We start from the raw sequence: 11,220 nt of genomic DNA, 5'->3' as shown, positions 1-11,220 counted from the left end.
CAGTCAGCCATACCTCTTGGCTGGTCTTCTCTTGCATTTGTCACTGTGCATCCCTCTGTCAATAAGACACCAGTAACAGAGTTACAGGTAAAATCAGTTGAGGAAATAAATCCTAATTATAACTAACCAATGATATAAAGTCAGCTTTTCCATGGCGAAATTTTCATGCACTCTGAATTTATGGGCAAGACATGGATGTCAGTGGGACTCAGGCACATTCAAACTTGCTAAATTGTTCATCTTAGTTTATGTACTTTCATAACCAGAGGACTTTCAGCATATGTTTTACTTGAAAGGAGGATTTTCTTTTCTTTGACAATGGAGAACAGCTCTGCCTGAAAATCGAGTACTCAGGCTGAACATTGAAAACAGGTTTTCAAAGTCTTGAATTGCTTTGTAAAATTAATGCCTATTAGTGTATCTCAGGTTGTGCTCTTTAAGAACAAGAGGTCTGATTAAAGAGGAGCAAGCTTAGTGATGTTGCTGTAGTGAAAACCAGGAGCAGCTATCATGGTCAGGCCCAATAACCTGGTCTTCTCCATTAGAAATGCAGTTAGAGCTAATGATGAATTTGAACAATTGTAATCATTATCTAGCTCAATTTATCTATTCTAACCTCTGTCAGAGACCAAATTGTAATTGCTGTAGTTCCTGATCAAATGATGAAGGTTACTCTGCTCTAATTCCTACCAGTTTCATAATAGCTGAGAGATAATAATGACAGAGAATTATAGACTTTGCCCAAATGCTGTCAGATTGGACTGAAGCATTACACAATTGTACTATACACATAACACATGTTGGAAATGTTAAAAAAGAAAATAGACATTAAATAAAATCAACTATTAATTGGTGTCTTGCATTTGCCCTTAATGTGTGAACCAGTTTGAGTCATTCTGCTTCAGTAACATTGTGGTAGGTTTAATTTATTTGTCATAGGAAAGTGTGGGATATGAATGCTTGTCTTACCCTGTCCCATATATTTTATCTGCATAGAAAGGAATTAAATCCCATTTTTAATCTCTTTAATATTTACTTTTGCTAATAATACATTTCAGTTTTTTAAAAATGACACAAATGATGTAGGCAAATCATCTAGATCCCTTTGCAATTACATCTATTAATTCTAAGAAATGTATAGTCCTTTTTTTTGAGTGGACTTTTAGCAGAGCATTTATTGCATAATAAAGGTTTCCTTTTTTCTTTTTTGGCCATATAATTGACTTGGCTCTTTATTGTCTTTTGCAAACATGACAGTAATTAAATTTACAGATCATACTAAATTGTAAGGTGTTGCAAAGCCCGGAATAGATAGCAAAATAATAAAAAGAGACCTGCAGAATTTAAAGGTAGTTGGCAATAAAATGAGATTCAGTCAGGAAAAAAGAGTGCGCAGGGAACAATGAAAGCAAAATACAGAAATGCACAAGCTACATTCATGGAAAGCAGTAGTGAAATTTAAGACCCCGGGTGTTGGTTATGGGTTTATAAACTGCAGTTGTCATTGGCTGTAAATGCCAGCCCCATAAGCAGGTACTTAGAGAGGAGACCTGTACCCATCCTGTTGTGTATCAGTACAACAAACTCATTAATACTTGGGCAGTTGTAATTCAACCTAAGATCCATTTCATTAATTGGACTAGTCTTTATTGCAGCATACATCGCTGCAGTGCCTTAAATATGCTGAATATAAACAGTGTTCTTTCTGAAGGAGCTGGGGACATAAAACAAGTACAAGAAATGATGCTTAGGAAGTGCAAAGGCCACCACAAATGAAGACCACATAAAGAAAATGAGAAGAAGACCATATAAAGAAAATGAGAAGAAATGCACAATATCATCAGTAGTAGAAGACTTGTAAAAAATTTCATGTCAGTGCTATGTACTGTTGCAAATGAGACTATATGCAAAGATGAAATTGCCAGATTCATAGTCCCACATGAGAAAAAGTGAGACAAACATCTCCAATGACTGCAGGAGCAGTCAGCTTGGATTCTTCAAGGGCAATTCATGCTTGGCCAATATGATAAACTTCTGTGATGAAATGTTGGTCCTGGTAGATGATGGGATAACAGTGATAATGTCTGCCTGGAATTCAGCGAGTCACTGAACACTGCTGCAAGATTGTCCTAAAGAAGGGGGCCTGATGAGGTAAGGGCTGGATAAGCAGACAGTGAGGTGGTTGAAAACCAGCTGATGAAAACCAGCATATTCACTGCTTGATGGTGAAATCACTGACATTACATATTTATATACCTGATCTACATTTTTGTTTCATTTCTTTTGGGGTTTTTTGATTTCTTTTTTTTTGTTGTTGTTTTTTGGTTGTTTTTTGGTTGTTTTTTGGGTTTTTTTGTTTGTTTGTTTGGTTTTGTTTTTTTTGGTTTGGTTTGGTTTTTTGGTTTTTTTTTTTTAATCTGAAGCATTATATCACTTGGGATAAAATATTCCCAGCTGCATGGGAATCCCCAGGGAGGAGTGGTCAGTGGCACAAAGTGAAGCTGGAGGTCAGTCACTTGTGGGGTACCCAGGAGCAGTAGTGCATCCTGTTCACAATTTCATTGATGACTGGGATGATGGGACAAAGTGCACCCTCAGCAGGTTTGCTGATGACACAAAACTGAGAGAGGTGTTTGATATGCTAGAGGGATGTACTGCCACCCAGAGAGGCCTCAACAGGCTGCAGAAATGGGCTGGTATGAAACACGTGAAGCTCAGCAAGAAGGATAAAAGTCCTGGACCTGAGGAGGAGCAACCCCAGGCACCAGCTCATGCTGGGACCATCCAGCTGGAAAGCAGATTGGCAGAAAAGCTCAACATGAATCAGCAACATGCCCTCACTGCAAAGAAGGCTAATGGTATCCTGGGCTGCATTTAGCAAAGTATTGCCAGCAGATTGAAGGAGGGAATTCTTCTGCTTTATTCAGCACCATTGAGGCCACATCCGGAGTGCTATGTCTAGTTCTGGTCCCCCCAGTAAAAGAGAGTTTGAAGATGATGAAGTGGCTGGAGCATCTCAGCTATGAGGAAAGGATGAGAGTTGTGATGTTCAGCATGGAGAAAAGAAGGCTCAGGGGGATCTCATCCATGTATATAAATATCTGAAGGTGCAGAGAGGACAGAGCCAGACTCTTCTCAGCCATGCCCAGCAACAGGATCAGAGGTAATGGGCACGAACTGAAACTCAGGAGGTTCTCTCTGATCATCTGAAAACACCTTTTCACTGTGCAAATGGCCAAGCACTGGTGCAGGCTGCCCAGGGAAGTTGTGTAATCTCAATTCTTGGACATTTTCAAAAGCCCTCTGGCCATGTGCCTGGACAACCAGCCCTAGGAGACCTTGTTGGAGCTTGATCAGAAGGTCCCTTCCAACCTCAACCACTCCGTGATTCTGTGACAGAAGGATGAGAGCAACATAGTACTTAACATCTGGAAGGATAGTAATGGCTTATATGGATATAACTTTAATATATTCAGTCCCAGGAGATGATCCCTTTATTGTCTGATTTTGATTAAAATTTGTATTTAGGAAGATGGGTTTGTATGTGTGGTTTGAATTTAAAATTTTGAATTACACAAATCAGCAAAAAACCCCATTATCTTTCTTATCCAGAATATGATGAACACAAATCAATGAAGAAAAAATCTGCATTTAATGAAAGCACATCATCCAAGCAATTTTTATGGATTTTTAAAGAAATCTCAGATACAGTCTCACTACATGTAGGAAAGTGGGATCCATTCAGATTACTGTATTTTGCTACTGTACTCTTTTTTCATATACAAATAGCTAACACCCCCATAAAAGTCTCAATATACTTTTCTTTAAAACTATGCATATTCAATTTCAGCAAGCAGTTCAGCCCTCTGATAAATTTTATCCAAGTTGTGTTCCGTATCTCCTAGAGGGAGATTGCGCTATATCCATCTTTGGGGGGAAACAGTTTTTATTTTCTGCACTTCACTATAAAATGTCATCAGTAAATTTCCTCTGCTGATTACAGCTGCAGTACTGATGGGGTTTTCATTGTGTATCCAAAGGACCTCACACCTCCAGGCTGTATCTGCTGTATTTTGTGAGATGGTGGGTGGCCAGGCAGACAACCTCCTTGCAGGATTCTTGTGCTCTCAGCCTCAGCCGGTCCTGCACTCTGTACTGCAGTTCTCCAGCAGCAAGTTTTGTTCCAGAGATCCCTCTTGGCTTTATCTGCTCATGGTCTAGCTCAGCCTCCTGCCTTCGAGCCCAGGTGGTGCCAGTGTTGGTGTGGAGCACGGTCTGTTGCTGGCAGGATGATCCACTGGGCGCCAAGACCATCATGGAGCCACTGACTTCAGCTTTACACATTGAGCCCCCAGGGAGAATCAGCCTTGGTAAAGCCATCACTTCTTAAACAGCAGCAATTTCCCACTTTTCTTACTGCCTGATATGTTTAAAAGCAGGAATAAGGAGAGATATAGAGTTTCATAACATTAAGCAGATTGAAAGAAAGATCAATTTACCTTTCCTACAATACAACAGGTTAATATTTTCAAATAATCATTAATTTCCCTCTTAAAAACTGTTTTAGGGTGTCATGCAGGACATGACACCCTAAACATAACATAGGGTAGACTTCTTCAGAAACTTTAGTTATTGAAATTTCTTTTTACAATCTGTCATATATCATTGGTTTATGAATAGTAGAAACATAAAAATAGGCATAATTCCCAAAAGTTTTTTTATTGTCTTACTAAATAATTGCAGAATTTAATAGAAACTAAATAAATTCATTACCCAAAATGTGCATACAGCTGGAAAACACTTCAGTGCAGAAATCTCTAAACACAAAAAAATTGCACCTAGATTTATACTTATTCAAGAAAAAGCTGTTCACTGGGTTTTCATTTCATTTTGAGTGGAGATGTAGTTTCTATTTGGTGGAAAACAAAAATCCCAAAACTACAAAGGAAATATGACCTCTTAAAAAATGAGTTTCTCATCCCTGTTCCAGCAGTGGAGCCAGTGCAGGACAGAGCAGCTCGGTGCTGTTTCCAGAAAAGGGTTTTGCCACTCCAGGCCCCTGAGGAAGTAACCATGGTCCTGGTGCTCAGGGGACCCTGCCAGTGGATGGCTCTGAGTGCTGACACTGCATCTTGGGTAGCTGGGAGAGCCAGCACCAGGCTGGGAGGCTGCAAGGATGCACCACACCTTCCCCCATCTGTATCCTCATCACTCCTTTTCCTTGTTTAACAAACATGATGAGGAATTTTTGTTTTCATTGAGAGATTTCTAACATAATCTCATGGAAAGCTGCATGGCAATCTCCCCAGGAAGAGAGGGACAGAGCAGTGCTGAGGGAGTTCAGAGTGATGTCTCCTGCAGCAACCATGTGAAGTGACATTTAATTGGGGTGAAACACATTCCATGCTGAATGGTCTGGCTGAAAGATGCTGTCTTGCTTTTGGCTGGGACAGAGTTCATTTTCTTGCTAGTGGCTGGTATAGGGTTGTGTTTTGGTTTTAACATTAAATTAATATTGATAACACACTGATGGTTTAGTTGTTGCTGAGTGGTGTTCATACAAGTGAAGGACTTTTCAAATTCTCATGCCCTGCCAGTGAGAAGACTGGAGGGGCACAAGGAGTTGTGAAGTGACACAGCTGGGACAGTTGACCCCAGGTGACCCAAGGGGTGTTCTGTGGCATCATGCTGAGGAACTGGCTGGGCACCAGTTGGCAAGTGATGAGCAATTGCCTTGAGCATCACTTGTTTTGTATATTTCAATTCTTCTTCTTCTTCTTCTTTTTTTTTTTTTTTTCTTTTTCTGTCCCATTAAACCATCTTTATCCCAATCCAAAAGTTTTCTCACTTTAACTCTTTCCATTCTCTCCCCTTCCTGCTGGAGGGGCAGTGAGAGTGTGTCTGTGTAGGGCTTAGTTGCTGACCAAAGCTGATGTTTGCTGTAATTATTATTGAGTTGTTGTGAATGTAAGAAAAGCTGGAAAGTGGACATGAACCTTCAAATAAAAACAGGTTTGAGATATGCAGCACTTAATGCAATTAATTTTCGCAAAGCTGTGAAAAAATGTATAGGATTTTTTGCTACACAACTGAACAGTACCACAGCATGAAAATTTGATGATAGAGCAAAATAGCTGGGCAAAGTGTGGATCTGCCCCTGTTTGGTACATCACTGAGTGGTAATCACTTCACCCAGGCTGTTAGACCCAGGCTGCTAGACCCAGCCCTGCAGATTGTCAGATCTCAGAGTAGAGATTTGATCACTATTATTAACAGATAACATTTTTTTTTTTTTACAAATAAATTCCACATGAATGAACAGAGAATAGCAGGAAGGGAAGACAGTTGTTTCTACAGATGTAATTTTTAGAATGTACCTGCTGACATTTCAGTGAAAGTTTGAGGCAGTGCAGGCTTAATTTAAAGAAACAGGATGCTAAAATCCCTTTTGAGGTTGGAAGTGGTTTTGTTCATTTCATTAAGTAGCAGAGCTTGTTTGGGAAGGAAGTGAAGTCTGTCCACAGTATCAGGTAATCAGGATTATCACATTCCTGGGGAGAGGATCCAGGCTGACCTGAAAGCTATTTTCCTGGTGTTTGTGTCTGCATGCACTTAAATACATATATTAGGTAGTAGGCTGGACCCGTGAGACAATCCCACAGATGTCAGTAATGAGAAGTACTTTATTGCTTTGCCACATGTCAGACCCAGCAGAGGAATCTCAGTTTTCCAAATCCCACCAGTTCCCCTGCAGGGCAGAGTTACTGCTGTGCTGGAGTCTCTGCACACTGCTGCCAATCACACGGGGGCACACAGCATGGCAGGGTTAAGCAGAGACAAAAGGCTTGAGGACAAGGGCTCCACAGCAGGGAGAGACTCTGTACTCTGTAGTGAAGAGAGCCCATAGGCTACTGGACTAGGCACTATTAGCTGCCCTACACCTGGTCCCCACCCCTGGGATGCTGCTCTGTGGTCAGTCAGCAGCTGGCTGAGTAAGGAAGATTTTACACTTCATATGTAGAGGTCTGGTTTCTCAGAGGGTGGCCAAATCCACAGAGGCTTCCTTGCCCTTCCTCTGACACCAAGTGGCTGTCACATTCTTAAGGCCAAACAAAGGCTGGACACAGGCTGGTGGACTGGGAGGAGGATGGCAAAGCCTCATGAGGTACTGTCCTGTGCTGCTGTCCACTGCTGGGTCAGTGACATGGGCTGCTCCACACTCACTGTGTGCCCATCTCACTGCAGGGGGGACACCACCACCCCTTCTGCAGGGGCTGGCAGGGCTCTCACCCACAGCAGATACCTTTCTGCAGCACAAAGAGATTACCTCTTGAAATGTTAAGCTACCAGGAAAGCACAGCTTGGACTATCCAGGCTGTATCCCATGACTCAAACAGAGACTATGGACTCCAGCACTTTGCCCTCTGCTCAGGGCAGCTCTTCTTGCCAGTGTTGACAGCATTATCTGTTGGGCATTTTTGCACCTATCTTCCCAAGCAACTGCAGCTCCAGAAGGAGGAGCTGTTTAAATGTGTGATAGCTTCATGTTAGGTGCTGGGATGAGAAAGGTTACTCACAATCTAGCTGCATCCCACCTTTCTTGATCACTGCCACAACTCAGTGAAAGAGTAAATTTACATTAAAATGTAGGGTATTGATGCTGATTTCTCACCCACTGATGCTGATTTCTCTCAGCAACTTTGCCTGCTGTGTATGTTTGAAATACATGGTGCATTTGATGAGATCTGGACCTTGCTCCTTGCTAGCAGCTCCAGACTCCCATGGAGTGTGGAGGGAAGCAGGGCAGTCTCAGGGTTATCAGTGCTGTGCTTGCTGGTGGAGAAGTGCACACGTGGCAACCACACCAGTGATTCTGTGTGTGTCTGTTAATGGCTGTCACCAGCATGGTCCCTTCATAGAGTATGGAAAACTCATCTATACTGGGAAAACTGGCACAAAGAGGGCTTGCTTGCTCCCTGGTGTATTCATTCCTTGGCTTTATGGCAGGGTTGAACACTGAAAATCAAACACAGAATATTTTGAGGAGTCTTAGAAGCCTGGTAGCCAGGTTTTAACTAAAAAAAACCCAAAAAACTAAGTTAAAGAGAAAACACTGTTAGGAAATTAATTTTTTTTGTCTCCATATCTGCAATAAGTGTGAATGAAGGCCACATCTCAGAATTAAAGGAAGATCAGTCAAGCATTCAAATTAAAATGCACAGTCAGACTACCAGAGCTAATTACAGGAAAGCTCCTGGTGGTTCCAGGTTACATGAGGAGCCCTATGAACAAAGTATTCTCCTTGCTAAACACAACCTGAAGTTTTAAAAGGGAAATAGAAGTGACTTTAATGAAAACAAAGAAGAGGAAAAAAAAGGGGGGAAGAGAGAGACTGAGAGTATAGAGTTCTCTTCAATTAATCTAGATTTGAGAAGTTACAGGTTTATTCATTTTCTGAATTAATGCTTATTATTTTCAGTATTCATCTCAGCGGATTATGAGGCTTTTCTCTACTGCTAATTTTTCTATGGTAAAGATTAGAAAGTAACCAGTATTAGAAAGAATACAAATTCCATATTAGACAAGATCTTCACAGTAGAGCAGTTTCATCCTAGTTCTCACCTGTACAGTCACCTTTTTCCCAACTTAAGACAATATTCATGTTTCTTTCATTCCAACCTTGCACAAAATGCAAGCAGTCAAACACTCACAGACTTTTCGGAGAAGGACATTTTCTTCTATTTCAAGTATTTGAACATTTTCAATGTTCATTTTAGGCACTTTTGAGTTGTAATTGATGCACTATCTTGAAGTATTTGTTCACTGATGACCACAATGCTCTTTCTGACCCATCTAGCATATAAATCTGTTTATGAAAATGTTGCTGTCAGCTGGTAATACCTGAGATTCAGTGGAAATGAGGAGTTGAGGTGCTGACAGAAGGTCTCTTCCTCCCAATGGGTGGGGAAGGGATGACACCCCTTCTCTGGGCCCTGCCCAGCAGTTGTCACCCACAGCACACCCCATCAGTGGTGGGGATGTGTTGTGTGTGCAGCAGCATCACGTGCTGCACTGCAGACACCTACCCCTGGACACAGCAAATGTGACAGGGACACACTCATCAGATTACTTCATGCACTCTGAGAAGGAAAGCTTTTGAGTTTGATGCTGTGAAGCAACATATAAGACCTGATATAGAACAAAACTGGTATTGAAATGTACCCTCTCTTAACACCTGCACCAGATTTAATAACTGGGAAGTTAACAGAAAGCACAAGGAAGAGGGAATTCTGCCAAAGTAAATTCACTCAAATATGACATAAAGAAAAAAATACTTCAATCTCTTTGATCTGTAGAAATGGTTGAATTTTTATCCCATTCAAATTAGCCAGCCCAAGTATTGAGGAACACCAGACCTTGCCAGAATGCAGCCTCACACCACATCTCTTAGGAAAAATGGTGGGGTTGCATTGCTATTGCTGCCAGCACTACATCAGCAATTGCCTGCAGTTTTCTGTCTGTGGTTGTTACATACTGAGGGTGATTCTCATTAATAAGTTTATTTTGGCATTCAAAAGTAGTCAAACACCCAGAAAAAGGCTTCCTGGTAAACCCCATTCACAAGAGTCCCATTCAGGTGTTTGTCTTCTCATGTTTGGGTTCTGGCAGTTTGTGAGCAGGTATGACCCATGTGGGACAGTCGTGCAAAGGGCAGAGCTGTCACTGGGTTTGTTTAGTTTCAAATCTTGAAAACATGGCCTCTGTGAATCCCTCCTTTGTCTTATGAGTTATGGTCCCATGTCAATATTTTCCCCCTCTCCTTTAAAAAAAATAAAGTAAAATAAAATAAAAATTAAAGCTTATTTTTATCCATTTGAGAGAATAAAAAAATATAAATCTTATTTTCCTCTTTAAACTTATCTTTATGTCCTGCCCTAGAGGTGCTTGGTTCTGTGTGGTCCAGATGCTTTCCAGAGCAGCCTGGTGCACTGTAATCTTAGAACAAGGATTCAAAATTAGCTGAAAGGCTTATGTGCTTTAATCAGACCATCTCCTGAAATTGCAGTCCCCATTCACAGTCTCACAGAAGCAGCTCAGGCCACAAGGTGACCTGCTTGCAGCTGCCATTGAGCAGCACATGGCTGATCTCAGGCACTGCTGAGGAAAGCTCCAGCCCCGCTCGCTGCCCTGACCCTGCTCATTCTGCTGGAGAAGGGCCTGGGTGGAAGAGGGAACATTGCTAACACACACAGCAGTTCTGAGGGAGCTGGAGTTTGCAGGCACTGTTTTATGTTTTGGACAGCCAATCAGCAGCTAGATGGAAACCAGGAAATAAACACTGAGGAAAGTAAAATTTTACTGAAAAGGTCTGAGGTGGAAATATTGTCAAGAGAAAGAATGGTAGGAAAAGTTAATAAAGTGATGTCTTTCAAAAGTTGGATTCTACCATGCTATTCATGAAAAGATATTATCTTTGGTTTTCATATATTTTTTCCTCACATGCTTGTTCATATTTTTTATCTCACTGCACTGAATGAAGCAAGAAGATGGATATGATACCAGCTGTGCTTAGACTACTTCAAAAAAGGCTGCTCACCTGAAGGGAAAAACAACTCTTCTTCTTTTTTGAGAACAATTTCAGTGCCCAGGTGATCTTGTGATAGATATATGAGAATGATCTTGTATCTTTTTTTAACTCAGGTCCCAATTTGAATTTTTGCATAATTTAGTTCAAATTATTATTCTTTGTAATAATAGTAATATTATACATATTCATGAAAGTTGTTCTAATCAAAAATTACACAGAATCATCCCAGGTTATTTTTATCCTGACTGCTCTAAACCACACTGAAGTCCATAGGCTATTGGTGTGCTCACTTTTACCACCAATGTCCAGTTTTCATGCAGTTTCTCACATAGACCTATTAAGAAACTGAAATCAGACATTGGTATAAATTCATGCACATTTTTTTTTCCTGATAAAAAGTGGCTTTTATTGATTGTCAGAAAAAAAATTTTTCTATCAAAACATTACAAGTAGCTTCTATGGAGACCTTACTCATTTTGTTATGCAGAGAGAGCTCCTACCATGCAGTGACACTGAATGTGCTGAGTCCCAACAGAGAGACTCTTGTCTGTCACATCTGACTGTCACACATTCATGAAAAATGTCTGGATGGTGGAAACTAGGAATATGTTTATGCATAGTTTATTTTAGGA

This window comes from Agelaius phoeniceus, chromosome 5, assembly GCF_051311805.1.
Source record: "Agelaius phoeniceus isolate bAgePho1 chromosome 5, bAgePho1.hap1, whole genome shotgun sequence".
Classification (NCBI taxonomy): Eukaryota; Metazoa; Chordata; class Aves; order Passeriformes; family Icteridae; genus Agelaius; species Agelaius phoeniceus.
Note: the sequence above shows the minus strand (reverse complement) of the source record.